This window comes from Oncorhynchus clarkii, chromosome 8 (assembly GCF_045791955.1).
Source record: "Oncorhynchus clarkii lewisi isolate Uvic-CL-2024 chromosome 8, UVic_Ocla_1.0, whole genome shotgun sequence".
Lineage (NCBI taxonomy): Eukaryota > Metazoa > Chordata > Actinopteri > Salmoniformes > Salmonidae > Oncorhynchus > Oncorhynchus clarkii.
The window spans coordinates 10667536-10685010 of record NC_092154.1 but is presented as its reverse complement, the minus strand read 5'-3'; positions in this window follow the sequence as shown (position 1 = coordinate 10685010).

The following is a 17475-nucleotide window of genomic DNA, read 5'->3' as shown; positions in this document are numbered from 1 at the left end:
CATTCCTACTTAGATTTGTGTGTATTTGGAATACGTTGTGTAATTTGTTTGATATTGCTTGTTATAATAATGTACTGTCGGACCTAGAAGCACAAGCATTTTGCTACACCAGCAATAACATCTGCTAATCACGTGTATGTCACCAATACAATTTGATTTGATTTGATAAACAATCAGCCCTTGTAGCATAATATGTACAGTTCGGAAAGTATTCAGACCACTTGACTTTTTCCACATTGTTACGTTACAGCCTTATTTTAAAATGTATTAAATAATTTTTTTCCTCATCAATCTACACACAATACCCCATAATGACAAAGCAAAAAGCAGTTTTTAGAAACTGTTGCACATTTAATGCAAATAAAAAAAACAGTGATATCACATTTACGTAAGAATTCAGACCCTTTACTCAGTACTTTGTTGAAGCACCTTTGGCAGCGATTATAGCATTGAGTCTTCTTGGGTATGACGCTACAAGCTTGGCACACAGGTATTTGGGGAGTTTCTCCCATTCTTCTCTGCATATCTTCTCAAGCTCTTTCAGGTTGGATGGGGAGCGTTACTGCACAGCTATTTTCAGGTCTCGCCAGAGATGTTCGATCGGGTTCAAATCCGGGGTCTGGCTCAAGGACATTCAGAGACTTGTCCCGAAGCCACTCCTGCGTTGTCTTGGCTGTGTGCTTAGGGTCTTTGTCCTGATGGAAGGTGAACCTTCACCCCAGTCTGAGGTCCTGAGCACTATGAAGCAGGTTTTCATCAAGGATCTCTCTGTACTTTGCTCCGTTCATCTTTGCCTCGATCCTGACTAGTCTCCCATTCCCTGCCACTGAAAAACATCACCACAGCATGATACTGCCACCACCATGCTTCACCGTAGGGATGGTGCCAAATTTCCTCCAGACGTGAAACTTTGCATTCAGGCCAAAGAGTTCAATCTTGGTTTCATCAGACCAGAGAATCTTGTTTCTCATGTTCTGAGAGTCTTTATGTGCCTTTTGGCAAACTCCAAACTGGATGTCATGTGCCTTTTACTGAGGAGTGGCTTCCGTCAGGCCACTCTACCATAAAGGCCTGATTGGTGGAGTGCTGCAGAGATGATTGTCCTTATGGAAGTTGCTCCGATCTCCACAGAGGAACTCTACAGCTCTGTCAGAGTGACCATCGGGTTCTTGGTTGTCTCCCTGACCAAGGCCCTTCTCTCCCGATTGCTCAGTTTGGCCGGGCGGCCAGCTCTAGGAAGAGCCTTGGTGGTTCCAAACTTCTTTGATTTAAGATTGATGGAGGCCACTGTGTTCTTGGGGACCTTCAATGCTGCAGACATTTTTTGGTACCCTTCCCCAGATCTGTGCCTCGACAATCCTGTTTCTAAGCACTACAGACAATTCCTTCAACCTCATGGATTGGTTTTTGCTCTGACATGCACTGTCAACTGTGGGACCTTATATAGACAGGTGTGTGCCTTTCCAAATCATGTCCAATCAATTGAATTGACCACAGGTGAACTCCAATCAAGTTGTAGAAACATCTCAAGGATGTTCAATGGAAATAGGATGCACCTGACCTCAATGTTGAGTCTCATAGCAAAGGGTCTGAATACTTATGTAAATAAGGTATTTCTGTTTATTATTTTTAAAACATTTGCTAAAAAAACTGTTTTCACTTTGTCATTATGGGGTATTGTGTGTAGATTGCTGAGGATTTTTTTTGTTGAATCCATTTTAGAATAAGGCTTTAACGTAACAAAATATGGAAAAAGTAAAGCGGTCTGAATACTTTCCGAATGCACTGCATAGCTCATGCTAATGTTCAACACCTGTTCCTAGACGGGACAGACTTAGATAGGCTACATAGACTCAGACAGGCTACATAGACACATACAGGCTACATAGACTCAGACAGGCTACATAGACACAGACAGGCTACATAGACTCAGACAGGCGACATAGGCACAGACAGGCTTCATAGACACAGACAGGCTACATATACACAGACAGGCTACATAGACACAGACAGGTTACATAGACACAGACAGGCTACATAGACTCAGACAGGCTACATAGACACAGACAGGCTACATATACACAGACAGGCTACATAGACTCAGACAGGCTACATAGACTCAGCCAGGCTACATAGACACAGACAGGCTACATAGACTCAGACAGGCTACATAGACACAGACAGGCTACATAGACTCAGACAGGCTACATAGACACAGACAGGCTACATAGACTCAGACAGGCGACATAGGCACAGACAGGCTTCATAGACACAGACAGGCTACATAGACTCAGACAGGCGACATAGGCACAGACAGGCTTCATAGACACAGACAGGCTACATAGACACAGACAGGCTACATAGACTCAGACAGGCGACATAGGCACAGACAGGCTTCATAGACACAGACAGGCTACATAGACACAGACAGGCTACATAGACACAGACAGGCTACATAGACTCAGACAGGCTACATAGACTCAGACAGGCTACATAGACTCAGACAGGCTACATAGACACAGACAGGCTACATAGACACAGACAGGCTACATAGACTCAGACAGGCTACATAGACACAGACAGGCTACATAGACACAGACAGGCTACATAGACTCAGACAGGCTACATAGACTCAGACAGGCTACATAGACACAGACAGGCTACATAGACACAGACAGGCTACATAGACTCAGACAGGCTACATAGACACAGACAGGCTACATAGACACAGACAGGCTACATAGACTCAGACAGGCTACATAGACACAGACAGGCTACACATAAGTAAACACACTGACAGTGAGCATGGTGTACCATACTACACTCAAACTTCCCCCCACCATGAAACAGAACCGTCCCAGCTGTATCCTGCCAATAGAAGAATAGGAACACTTTCTATGCACTACAGGGAACACTACTGGCCCCTCTCACATGCAGAGGGAGGGGGGAGGGGGGAGATTCATTATTCAAGATAATTGCAGTCTTATAAAACAGTGCCAGTGACCTAAATTCTAAATTCACAAAAATGCAAGAGATGCCAATATTGACTGCCATGCGGGCTACTATGATGGAAGGGGACAAATCGAGGCTGGTATTGGAGTTGGGGCTTTATACGTCAATGCTACAATGCCCATACAGTAGCTGATGGTGTTTTGTTTGGTATTTTGTCCCAACATTTTATGGCAGTAAGCATCGTGGAAGGACATTGTTGCTCAGAACTAGGGGATGATTTCCTGTACCCAGATTAAACTCCTTGTCATGTACTGTCATGTTGTGTCTTGTCTCTGTCCTTTCCCTTCACCCTGTCTCCCTCTGCTGGTCGTTGTTAGGTTACCTTTTCTCCCCCGCTTTCCCCCAGCTGTTCCTTGTCTCCTCTGACTACCCATTCACCCCGTTTCCCACCTGTTCCCTTTTTCCCTCTGATTAGGTCCCTATATCTCTCTCTGTTTCTGTTCCTGCCCTTGTCGGATTCTTGTTTGTTGTGTTTCATGCCTGAGCCAGACTATCGTCATGTTTGCTGTAACCTTGTCCTGTCCTGTCGGAATCTGCCGGTCTATCTGAGCCTACCTATGTTTGGTTATTAAAGAAGCTCTGTTTAAGTTAGTTCGCTTTTGGGTCCTCATTCACTCACCATAACAGAAGAATCCGACCAAGAATGGACCCAGCGACTTCGGATCCTCTCCACTCAGCCGTCGGGATCCAGGGAGCGATGCTAGGCAGACACGAGCAGGAAGTGTCTGCTGCTCGACATGCCGTTGAGACCCTGGCCACCCAAGTCTCCAACCTCACAGAACAGGTTCACCATCTCCGCCTCGATCCACCGGCCACTTCCAGGGCTTTCGAATCTCCGGAGCCCAGAATCAATAACCCGCCGTGTTACTCTGGGGAGCCCACTGAATGCCGCTCGTTCCTCACCCAGTGTGATATTGTGTTTTCTCTCCAGCCCAACACTTACTCCAGGAGCACTGCTCGTGTCGCCTACGTCATATCTCTCCTTATTGGACGGGCTCGTGAGTGGGGCACGGCAATCTGGGAGGCAAGGGCTGAGTGTACTAACCAGTATCAGGACTTTAAGGAGGAGATGATACGGGTTTTTGATCGATCTGTTTTTGGGGAGGAGGCTTCCAGGGCCCTGTCTTCCCTATGTCAAGGCAATCGATCCATAACAGACTACTCTATTGAGTTTCGCACTCTTGCTGTCTCCAGTGGCTGGAACGAGCCGGCCTTGCTCGCTCGTCTTCTGGAGGGTTTCCGCGCAGAGGTAAAGGATGAGATTCTCTCCCGGGAGGTTCCTTCTAGCGTGGATTCCTTGATTGAACTCGCTATTCGCATTGAGCGACGGGTTGATCTTCGTCACCGAGCTCGTGGAAAGGAGCTCGCGCTCTCCGTCGCCTCCCTCTCCGCATCACTACCATCTTCCTCTGCCGGCTCGGGTGCTGAGCCCATGCAGCTGGGAGGTATCCACATCTCGACTAAGGAGAGGGAACGGAGAATCACCAACCGCCTCTGTCTCTATTGCGGTTCCGCTGGTCATTTTGTCACTTCATGTCCAGTAAAAGGCCAGAGCTCGTCAGTAAGCGGAGGGCTACTGGTGAGCGCTACTACTCCTGTCTCTCCTTCAAGATCCTGCACTACCTTGTCGGTCCATCTACGCTGGACCGGTTCGTCAGCTTCCTGCAGTGCCTTAATAGACTCTGGGGCGGAGGGCTGTTTTATGGACGAGACCTGGGCTCGGGAACATGACATTCCTCTCAGACAGTTAAAGGAGCCCACGGCCTTGTTCGCCCTGGATGGTAGTCCTCTCCCCAGGATTCAGCGTGAGACGCTACCTTTAACCCTCACTGTTTCTGGTAATCATAGTGAAACCATTTCTTTTTTAATTTTTCGTTCACCTTTTACACCTGTTGTTTTGGGCCATCCCTGGCTAGTTTGTCATAATCCTTCCATTAATTGGTCTAGTAATTCTATCCTCTCCTGGAACGTCTCTTGTCATGTGAAATGTTTAATGTCTGCTATCCCTCCTGTTTCCTCTGTCTCTTCTTCACAGGAGGAGCCTGGTGATTTGACAGGGGTGCCGGAGGAATATCACGATCTGCGCACGGTGTTCAGTCGGTCCAGGGCCACCTCTCTTCCTCCACACCGGTCGTATGATTGTAGTATTGATCTCCTTCCGGGAACCACCCCCCCCCGGGGTAGACTATACTCTCTGTCGGCTCCCGAACGTAAGGCTCTCGAAGATTATTTGTCTGTAGCTCTTGACGCCGGTACCATAGTCCCCTCCTCCTCTCCCGCCGGAGCGGGGTTTTTTTTTGTCAAGAAGAAGGACGGGTCTCTGCGCCCCTGCATAGATTATCGAGGGCTGAATGACATAACAGTGAAGAATCGTTATCCGCTTCCTCTTATGTCTTCAGCCTTCGAGATCCTGCAGGGAGCCAGGTTTTTCACTAAGTTGGACCTTCGTAACGCTTACCATCTCGTGCGCATCAGGGAGGGGGACGAGTGGAAGACGGCGTTTAACACTCCGTTAGGGCACTTTGAATACCGGGTTCTTCCTTTCGGCCTCGCTAACGCTCCAGCTGTCTTTCAGGCATTAGTCAATGATGTCCTGAGAGACATGCTGAACATCTTTGTTTTCGTTTACCTTGACGATATCCTGATTTTTTCACCGTCACTCCAGATTCATGTTCAGCACGTTCGACGTGTCCTCCAGCGCCTTTTAGAGAATTGTCTTTTTGTGAAGGCTGAGAAGTGCACTTTTCATGCCTCCTCCGTCACATTTCTCGGTTCTGTTATTTCCGCTGAAGGCATTAAGATGGATCCCGCTAAGGTCCAAGCTGTCATTGATTGGCCCGTCCCTAAGTCACGCGTCGAGCTGCAGCGCTTTCTCGGCTTCGCGAACTTCTATCGTCGTTTCATCCGTAATTTCGGTCAGGTGGCAGCTCCTCTCACAGCCCTTACTTCTGTCAAGACGTGCTTTAAGTGGTCCGTTTCCGCCCAGGGAGCTTTTGATCTCCTCAAGAATCGTTTTACATCCGCTCCTATCCTTGTTACACCTGACGTCTCTAGACAGTTCGTTGTCGAGGTTGACGCGTCAGAGGTGGGCGTGGGAGCCATCCTTTCTCAGCGCTCCCTCTCTGACGACAAGGTCCACCCATGCGCGTATTTTTCTCATCGCCTGTCGCCGTCGGAACGTAACTATGATGTGGGTAACCGCGAACTGCTCGCCATCCGGTTAGCCCTAGGCGAATGGCGACAGTGGTTGGAGGGGGCGACCGTTCCTTTTGTCGTTTGGACTGACCATAGGAACCTTGAGTACATCCGTTCTGCCAAACGACTTAATGCGCGTCAGGCGCGTTGGGCGCTGTTTTTCGCTCGTTTCGAGTTCGTGATTTCTTATCGTCCGGGCTCTAAGAACACCAAGCCTGATGCTTTGTCTCGTCTCTTCAGTTCTTCAGTAGCCTCCACTGACCCCGAGGGGATTCTCCCTGAGGGGCGTGTTGTCGGGTTGACTGTCTGGGGAATTGAGAGGCAGGTAAAACAAGCGCTCACTCACACTCCGTCGCCGCGCGCTTGTCCTAGGAACCTTCTTTTCGTTCCCGTTCCTACTCGTCTGGCCGTTCTTCAGTGGGCTCACTCTGCCAAGTTAGCCGGCCACCCTGGCGTTCGGGGTACGCTTGCTTCCATTCGCCAGCGTTTTTGGTGGCCCACCCGGGAGCATGACACGCGTCGTTTCGTGGCTGCTTGTTCGGTCTGCGCGCAGACTAAGTCCGGTAACTCTCCTCCTGCCGGCCGTCTCAGGCCGCTTCCTATTCCCTCTCGACCGTGGTCTCACATCGCCTTAGATTTTGTCACCGGACTGCCTTCGTCAGCGGGGAAGACTGTTATTCTTACGGTTGTCGATAGGTTCTCTAAGGCGGCTCATTTCATTCCCCTTGCTAAGCTTCCTTCTGCTAAAGAGACGGCACAAATCATCATCGAGAATGTTTTCAGAATTCATGGCCTTCCGTCAGACGTCGTTTCGGACAGAGGTCCGCAATTCACGTCTCAATTTTGGAGGGAGTTTTGCCGTTTGATTGGGGCTTCCGTCAGTCTCTCTTCCGGCTTTCACCCCCAGTCTAACGGTCAAGCAGAACGGGCCAATCAGACTATTGGTCGCATCTTACGCAGTCTTTCTTTTCGTAACCCTGCGTCTTGGTCAGAACAGCTCCCCTGGGCAGAATACGCCCACAACTCGCTTCCTTCGTCTGCGACCGGGCTATCTCCTTTTCAGAGTAGCCTCGGGTACCAGCCTCCGCTGTTCTCATCTCAGTTCGCCGAGTCCAGCGTCCCCTCCGCTCAGGCTTTTGTCCAACGTTGCGAGCGCACCTGGAAGAGGGTCAGGTCTGCACTTTGCCGTTATAGGACGCAGACTGTGAGGGCTGCTAATAAGCGTAGAACTAAGAGTCCTAGATATTGTCGCGGTCAGAGAGTTTGGCTCTCCACTCAGAACCTTCCCCTTAAGACGGCTTCTCGCAAGTTGACCCCGCGGTTCATTGGTCCGTTCCGTATTTCTCGGGTCATTAATCCTGTCGCAGTTCGACTTCTTCTTCCGCGATACCTTCGTCGCGTCCACCCGGTCTTCCATGTCTCCTGCATCAAGCCCGTCCTTCGCGCCCCCGCTCGTCTTCCCCCCCCCCCCCCCCCATCCTTGTCGAGGGCGCACCCATCTACAGGGTCCGTAGAATTTTGGACATGCGTCCTCGGGGCCGTGGTCACCAGTACCTCGTAGATTGGGAGGGGTACGGTCCTGAGGAGAGGAGTTGGGTTCCCTCTCGGGACGTGCTGGACCGTGCGCTGATCGAGGATTTCCTCCGTTGCCGCCAGGTTTCCTCCTCGAGTGCGCCAGGAGGCGCTCGGTGAGTGGGGGGGTACTGTCATGTACTGTCATGTTGTGTCTTGTCTCTGTCCTTTCCCTTCACCCTGTCTCCCTCTGCTGGTCGTTGTTAGGTTACCTTTTCTCCCCCGCTTTCCCCCAGCTGTTCCTTGTCTCCTCTGACTACCCATTCACCCCGTTTCCCACCTGTTCCCTTTTTCCCTCTGATTAGGTCCCTATATCTCTCTCTGTTTCTGTTCCTGCCCTTGTCGGATTCTTGTTTGTTGTGTTTCATGCCTGAGCCAGACTATCGTCATGTTTGCTGTAACCTTGTCCTGTCCTGTCGGAATCTGCCGGTCTATCTGAGCCTACCTATGTTTGGTTATTAAAGAAGCTCTGTTTAAGTTAGTTCGCTTTTGGGTCCTCATTCACTCACCATAACACTCCTGGACTAAAAATAGATTCTCCATTAAGAGCGCCTTCAGTCCAGGACTTTATCTGTGTCTGGGAAACCAGTCCTAGAGTTTGTCAAACGGTTATGCGACGGGAACTATCTGAAGTTATATGAATTCTCTTGTGACCCAACTGTCACACATGGTACCTACCCAGACTAGTTTTAAACCGGGGCCCAATCGAAATAGGCATCTCTGACCTAGTGTTATTTTGTTCAAAACTTCTCTGAAAATACAGTAGATTACCAGCTCTGGGTATCCCTTGCCAGAAATGTCAAGTCATTGTCCGGTGTCTTTCTTCAGCCTTCTGCTCCTGCCTATGTCCTACTTGCCAAATCTCTGTCTAATTAAAAACCCAGTCAGGCAGCCCTGCCAGGAGCAGATCGGCATCAATAATAAAGCAATTTTGGTCTGCTGACTGGCCCAGAGCCCGCCTCCTTCAAGCTGTTAACCAAAGCATGGGGCTGCCCACTCTAGCACGAATGATTACCATTGGCTCAAAACGCGGTTTGGCCTCTTGACCGGTCCAATGTGATTCAGCTGTTGAATGGTTGTTGTGCTTTTCCTCGCAAAATCTTGACCGCGTTGAAAGGAGAGGTTAGAGACAATAAGACCTTGTTAATCAACTGGTGGCCTGCTCTGTTAAAAAACGTAGGGAAAAAGACAATCCGTCCTTTTGTTCAACAAGGTTTACGACCTTCAGCACAAGTCGTCAGCACGAGGTATACCATGACAAGCTAATGAAACAGACAAGTACTGCCCGCCTGCATTGACCTGTCCTCCTCAGAATACTGTATGATTCCAATCATGTCTTCTTAATAATTCATATCTCTTTAAACACTATGCCTCTGGTCTGGTGGACTCACTTCTGGAGGACTCACTAAACAGAAAACATCCCTGGTCATCCCTACTGTCTCTGATCTGTAGGACTCACTAAATAGAGAACATCCCTGGTCATCCCTAATGTCTCTGATCTGGAGGACTCGCTAAACAGAGAACATCCCTGGTCATCCCTACTGTCGCTGATATGGAGGACTCACTAAACAGAGAACATCCCTGGTCATCCCTACTGTCTCTGATCTGGAGGACTCACTAAACAGAGAACATCCCTGGTCATCCCTACTCTGCCTCTGATCTGGTGGACTCACTAAACAGAGAACATCCCTGGTCATCCCTACTGTCTCTGATCTGGAGGACTCACTAAACAGAGAACATCCCTGGTCATCCCTACTACCTCTGATATGGAGGACTCACTAAACACAACATGCTTTGTATATAAATTATGTCTGAGTGTTGGAGTGTCCCTGGTATTCCGGAAATAAAAAAAACAGAAAACGGTGCCCTCTGGTCTTCTTTGAAATAATTTATACGTTTACTTTTGATACTTAAGTATGTTTTAAACCAAATACTTTTAGACTTTTACTTAAGGAGTATTTTACTGGGTGACTTTCACTTTTACTTGAGTCATTTTCTATTAAGGTGTCTTTACTTTTACTCAAGTATGACAATTGGGTACTTTTTCCACCTCTGCTTGTTGCAAACATGATGCATGTTTTGGAATATTTTTATTCTGTACGGGCTTCCTTCTTTTTTCTCTGTCAATTAGGTTAGTATTGTGGAGTAACTACAATGTCGTTGATTGATAATGTTGTTGATCCATCGTCAGTTTTCCCCTATCACAGCCATTTAACTGTTTTAAAGTCACCAATGACCTCATGGTGAATTCCCTGAGAGGTTTCCTTCCTCTCCTGCAACTGAGTTAGGAAGGGCACCTGTATCTTTGTAATGACTGTGTGTATTGATACACCATCCAAAGTGTAATTAATAACTTCACCATGCTCAAAGGGATATTCAATGTCGATTGTATTTTTATATTTTACCCATCTACCAATAGGGGTCCTTCTTTGTGAGGCATTGGAAAACTTCCTGGCCTTTGTAGTTTAATCTGTGTTTGAAATTCACTAATCGACTGAGGGACATTACAGATAATTGTATGTGTGGGGTACAGAGATGAGGCAGTCATTCAAAAACCACGTTAAACACTATTATTGCAACTTATTATGTGCCTTGTGAAACACATTTTTATTTCTGAATGTATTTAATCTTGCCATAACAAAGAGGTTGAATACTTATTGACTCAAGACATTTCAACTTTTCATTTTTTATTCATTTGTAAAATTTAAAAAAACACAATTCCACTTTGACATTATGGGGTATTGTGGGTAGACCAGTGAAGAAAAAATATCTAAATGTTATCAATTTTATATTCAGGCAGTAAAAACAACAAAATGTTGGTGTAAATACTTACTGAAGGCACAGTATCCTAACCATTGCAAAATAAATTCCTCATCTTTTCTGGCCGTGAGCTCATATTCCCGAAGTAGTCATAAAACAAATGACCATGTGTAACAGTATAGCTTCCGTCCCCCTCCTCGGCCCGAACCAGGGACCCTTCCGTCCCCCTCCTCGGCCCGAACCAGGGACCCTTCCGTCCCCCTCCTCGGCCCGAACCAGGGACCCTTCCGTCCCCCTCCTCGGCCCGAACCAGGGACCCTTCCGTCCCCCTCCTCGGCCCGAACCAGGGACCCTTCCATCCCCCTCCTCGGCCCGAACCAGGGACCCTTCCGTCCCCCTCCTCGGCCCGAACCAGGGACCCTTCCGTCCCCCTCCTCGACCCGAACCAGGGACCCTTCCGTCCCCCTCCTCGGCCCGAACCAGGGACCCTTCCGTCCCCCTCCTCGGCCCGAACCAGGGACCCTTCCGTCCCCCTCCTCGACCCGAACCAGGGACCCTTCCGTCCCCCTCCTCGCCCCGAACCAGGGACCCTTCCGTCCCCCTCCTCGCCCCGAACCAGGGACCCTTCCGTCCCCCTCCTCGCCCCGAACCAGGGACCCTCTGCACACATCAACAACTGACACTCACGAAGCATCGTTACCCATCGCTCCACAAAAGCCATGGCCCTTGCAGAGCAAGGGGAACCACTACTTCAAGGTCTCAAAGCAGTGACTTCACCGATTGAAACGCTATTAGCGCGCACCACCGCTAACTAGCTAGCCATTTCACATCGGTTACACATGCGCATCTCTTTATTGCGCCTATTAGATATTATAATTTGTAGTTTGTGCATTCGAAAGAGAGAGAGAGTTACATACAGTAGAATTTAACAGGTGAACAGACAGTACTACAGTATAGCCTACTGTAGTAAAAAAAAATATCAGAGTAGATAATGTTTCAGAATTTGCGGGCAGTGCAGCATATTTAGGTTTGGGAAAAGTTTATGCAAAACATTATTGAGTTCAAACGATCTGGTACACAACAATGTACAATTGTTTTTGTATTTAGGACATGGTCAGATACAGCAAATGCCAAAGAAAACCTTCTGCCAAACTCTCAAGTTCACCCTGCATGGCTATTTCCTTAGATACTGTCTTGGCCTAATTTTAATACTTCCAAAGTATACAGCATGTAAGGGCATAATTGTCATCATTAAAGGTGAATGATGGGAAATGTTATAATGCTCGTTAAACGTGTGCACAGTTTCATGACTTATAACGGAAAACGTGTATTTATGGCGTGCGCCAAAGTTAATAAATCTCTATTGTTGAGTGGGCTCAGTCTTTGCAGAACTGGCATACGCAGATATTTAGTGTTAAATATACACAACAGTTAGAAATGAGGCCCCAGGTGTGTATGGTCAATGGCAAGTGTGACATTGTGCCAGATGTAAGGTCCCACGGGATGGCGTGACGAGGAAGTAGCGTGGTGCGACATGGTCACCGGCTATGAGTTTTTTGTGGCGTGAGCCTGAGGTACTGTGACATTGGTGACAGGCGATTACAGCTTCCTGCTCTGTGTCCTACACCACTTGGTGTTAGATTACACAGAGAATCCTGGGATAGGCTATGTACTGTACAGGCCAATCCATTCCTATCTGTATCCATGTAGACTAAGTGGAGGAGATGAGATAACTTACCTTGAAAGGATAGTAGTCGTTACTGAAAAGAAGCCCTTGAAACAGGCCAACAAGAGGGTTTATATCTGAAAAGCAACCCGTTTCAGTTTTGTAATACCTCTTTACTGGGACACTCTTAATGCAACCTTTCACTGTATTGGCTGAGATAAAGAGTATTCCTCTCTTAGCGTTAGAGTGGCAGCCATTCCACTAAGGTTGCTCTGGCACATTGTTTAGCCGACAAACATGACTTGGGGCAGGGAATGTGGGCAGTGATCCTTTTGGTAGAGGTGAATATGGGGTTATAAGAGTGCATCTGTAAAAAAGAAATTGCACCTTAGTCAGACACATATTTGTTTCTGGAAATATGCACAGACAGTGTTTCACAGATGATCAGATGGGAGTGAGGTACTGCAGGGTGGTACAGGGTCACCCAGATCAGTACGGAAAATAACACCCTACCCCACATTGAGGTAAGCACAATGACACATGAATTTGGGAACATCGCATCCCCCTTTCGACCCTGTAATTCCCATTTCAACTACCAACGGAACTACTGCAATCACAAAGTCTTCTGGGATTGTGTAAAATCAAATACCGACTGTCATCTTTTAATCTCCTAAGAAACAACATTTCCTTCCAATCTTCAGCTGTTTGAAGAGAGCACTCCTCCATTCTAGACCAAACTGGAGTGATACTTAAGGGAGTTTGGTATCTCTTTACATTACAGAGTGTTGGCTGAGCTTCCGCCACCTTTCTTCTCGCCTCTCTGCTCTCTCCCGCTGTGCCGTTGTCCAATGTCCGTCCTTCTCATGAATATTCAGAACTACACGTCTGTCTGTAAGAGACAGGGAGCCAAGGGCGACTCTGGGCCTGCGAAGTAACACAAAATGCCTGCGCTGCTGACGTTTTCCCGTGTCACCTCTGACAGAACTGCAACAAAATGGCGCTTAGTGAGTCTTCCTTTTTATTTAACCTGGCAAGTCAGTTAAGAACAAATCCTTATTTACAATGACGGCCTACCCCAGCCAAACCTGGACAACGCTGGGCCAATTGTGCGCCACCCTATGGGACAGCCAGATGTGATACAGCCTGGATTCGAACCAGGAACTGTAGTGATGGTTCAGTGCCTTAGAACGCCACGCCACTCGGGAGTCTTTCTCCTCGTATGTCTGATGAGAAAACTGGACAAGTAAATGACGGGGATTTATGTGCAGTGACAGGGTAGTACTACGAAAATGCTCCAGCAATAACCAAGCTTAGGTTTCCAGAATATTCCTTGGTTGGTTAAGATTAGCATTTTTAGAATGTTTGTTTTGTCCAGTTTTGGGGAAATTCTGAGAATGTTCCTTCTAGAGACAAGAAAAAGTGAGGGTCTTCACAACATCACTGAAACACTGACATAATGCCACGAGGAAAACGTTTGCCTTTTGAACCTGTCTGAATGTTTTCACAACACCGTGCTTGACTGTACACGTTCTAATAATGTTCAGGAAACACTGTTTTGTAATGTCATCTCACAACCAAATGGAGATGTTAAAACAAACCAACTATGCTATTTTCTCATTAACCGGACACATACCCCCCCCCCCCCCCCCCCCCCCCCCAAACCTAGCCTTCTATGTATGTACCAAAGCATCCAGGGTTCGATTGTGGTGATCGATGTATACTTTGAACTAGAGGCCAGTTCTGTGCCATCCTCTGCTGGCACACTGCAGCAGGGTGATCTGATGTCCTCTGTCTGCTGTTTCCTGGACTAACAGCATTGCGAGACGTGGAGCCACATTGGTCCTGAGCCCATATCCATCCCACTGTTATTGCAGACACAGGCAGCGCAACACTGCAGTGTGTAAAACAGGACTGTGGTGTTAGGGACTGAATAGAGGAGGCCTGTGTGCTGCTTGGGACAGTTAGGCTAGGGAGGTGAACACATCACTGATTAGCAGACAACACTATAGTAGCCTGTAGAATTTGGGAATAGAGTGTGTATTGTCAAGGACACAGGAATAGGAAGGAGGGTGTGTGTATGTACCACCCCCCCTTCACACACCCATACGCGCTTCCACCTCCAATGAATAATTCAGAGGCCTGCAGCGAAAAGTGCACAGTCACTGATGGGGGCCACTCACCTCACACAACCCCTCCCCCACCGCCCCCCATAATAACCCAGCACTTAATCTCTACTGAGAAAACACACATCTAATCTGAATTGAGAAACATGCAAACAATCATATACAGTCACCCAGAAATACACATATACAGTCACCCAGAAATACACATATACAGTCACCCAGAAATACACATATAATACAGTCACCCAGAAATACACATATAGTCACCCAGAAATACACATATACAGTCACCCAGAAATACACATATAATACAGTCACCCAGAAATACACATATACAGTCACCCAGAAATACACATATACAGTCACCCAGAAATACACATATAGTCACCCAGAAATACACATATAGTCACCCAGAAATACACATATAATACAGTCACCCAGAAATACACATATACAGTCACCCAGAAATACACATATACAGTCACCCAGAAATAAACATATACAGTCACCCAGAAATACATATATACAGTCACCCAGAAATACACATATATAGTCACCCAGAAACACACATATACAGTCACCCAGAAATACATATATACAGTCACCCAGAAACACACATTTACAGTCACATACACTGACATGCAGAAACACAAGCAAAGACACAACACAACATCCCCCTCCCCCCCAAAAGAAACCTGGGTAGTTGATATGTGGAAAGCTCTGTCAGCTCTCTGATGGCTGCAGCCGTGCTCTGTCATCAAACTGCTTCCTGTGAAGCGCCAGAGCGAGGACGATAACGCTACATCTAGTTAACACTTTCACTCAGGATCTTTGACGCAAAAACAAAACCTGTTCAGTGAGCATCATAGCATCTGCCACAAACAGTAGTGGTAACCCACTGGGCACAGACGTTGTTTCAACGTCTAGTTTTGATTAACATTTGGTTAATTGATTCAACATCATCACATTGATTTTTTTATTATGACGTAGACCCAACGTTGATTCAACCAGTTTGTGCCCAGTGGGTTATATGTACGGGCTACAACAAAAACACCAATCAAGAGATTAGCTTTTGGTTAAAGGCAAATTTAACCGCTAGATACTATTTGGGGTGTTTTTTCAGTCTCCCTACATAATTATGAAAGAGTGTTTCAGAGATCATTCTGATGGATGAGGGGGTGTTTCAGAGATAATTCTGAGGGATGAGGGAGTGTTTCAGAGATGAGGGATGAGAGGGTGTTTGAGAGATAATTCTGAGGGATGAGAGGGTGTTTCAGAGATGAGGGATGAGAGGGTGTTTCAGAGATCATTCTGAGGGATGAGAGGGTGTTTCAGAGACAATTCTTAGGGATGAAGAGGGTGTTTCAGAGATCATTCTGAGGAATGAGAGGGTGCTTCAGAGATAATTATGCAATTTCGCTGTATTTTTTTCATTCTGGCACAGTTCAACCAATGACATCATCGGTTGATTGAGCCTGCTGTCTGATCTAAAAATGAACGGAGTCATCGTTTTGTAGCAATTATTGTGGCCTTTCTGTTTCGCTGATTGCATGATCATGCTTGCACCGAGATATGGTTGTCCTTGTTCAATAGAGGCGTTAGTAGTATATTTTTCTTCTACTGAATACATGTCATACATTGCCATAACTCTTCCTGCATACTGCTGTGTAAAGTCAGAGCCAGACCCAATAAACTTTGCCTTGAATACAAGTCATGTCTACTTAGTTGCTATATTGACAGACTAATATACTGTTTAACTGAAACACGTTTACTTGCCAATAAATGAAAGTTGAAATGATACATCAACTCCCTGCATAATTTGTATTAGCAGTAAGATTGTAGCTAGTTTATGCAAATACATTTCATGAATATCACAATGAATTGATCCATAAGTTGAAGTCACCAGTTTATTGGTTTCTGATGCAGCTGGAATCATTTAGTCACTTGTCAGTACACTTGTAAATAATTATATAAAACATTTTATTAAACACCATTATATACTGTACATAGTTTATGCACAACAGCTAGCAATATCTAGACCACAATGCAGTTGTGAGCATACTAGTATATTATACTACAACATCAGTCTAACTGAATATGGATGTTGTGTTGGTTGAACGTTCCAGGCAAGTTCCAGAATGTTCTTCAGCTGGTGAACCTCGTCTTGTGTCGGGTACTGGCAGCTGGTTTGGCAGGCTTTGGCGCTGTAGCGATGTTGGGTTTGGGGAGCTGTAACTCCGGACGCTTGTAGACCACCGTCTGGTCCTTTCTGTGCTCCTCAGCCAGGTGGACAGGCCTCTTCCTGAAATGGTGAGTTCTGGACTTGTACACGTTCTTCACCACCCACTGCTTCGACTTCTTGCAGAAGATTTGTTTCTACTGCTAGTCTCATGGAAAGACAAAAATACTCATAATGAGGATGTGTAAAACATGAAGACTGTTCATGAGGATGTGTAATTATACAAGAAACCATGTTAATCTGTAAACAAAAATAGGGTACAGTAGACTGGTATGTTCTGTTACACTCAGAGTTAATGATGGGGCGGCTGGGTAGCCTAGTGGTTAGACTAGTAACCGGAAGGTTGCAAGTTCAAAACTCCCGAGCTGGCAAGTCTGTCATTCTGCCCCTGAACAGGCAGTTAACCCACTGTTCCTAGGCCGTCATTGAAAATAAGAATTTGTTCTTAACTGACTTGCCTAGTTAAATAAAGGTCAAATAAAAAATAAAAAATGGGGCATTGAGATGGGCTGTTATCAAAGATGTGAAAAGTTTGAGGGGGGCTTGACTTGTAGACAGTCTAGTGTATTGTTGTCTTGAGTAGACAAGCACAAGCCAACAATTGAGTGAAGAGGCTAGAGGAGTATACTAACAACCTTTTTTGTCCATGCCTAAAGAACTGACTACACTGGGTGTGAACAGTTTGAGGAGCGCTTGGTTTGTAGACAGTTCAGAATATTGGGTGATTTTGTTTTCTCAAGAGGGTTTTGTGATTTCATAAATACCTTTGGCTGTCCTGGCTTGTTTCCGAGTCAGATGATGTTGAGCTTGAGCTTGTTCCAGGCGGAAAGCTTTCATCCAATGGGTCTACAGGCTCTGTGCTACTAAAGCTGGTGTCAAGGTCATCGTCCTCAGCAGCAGCAGAAGGA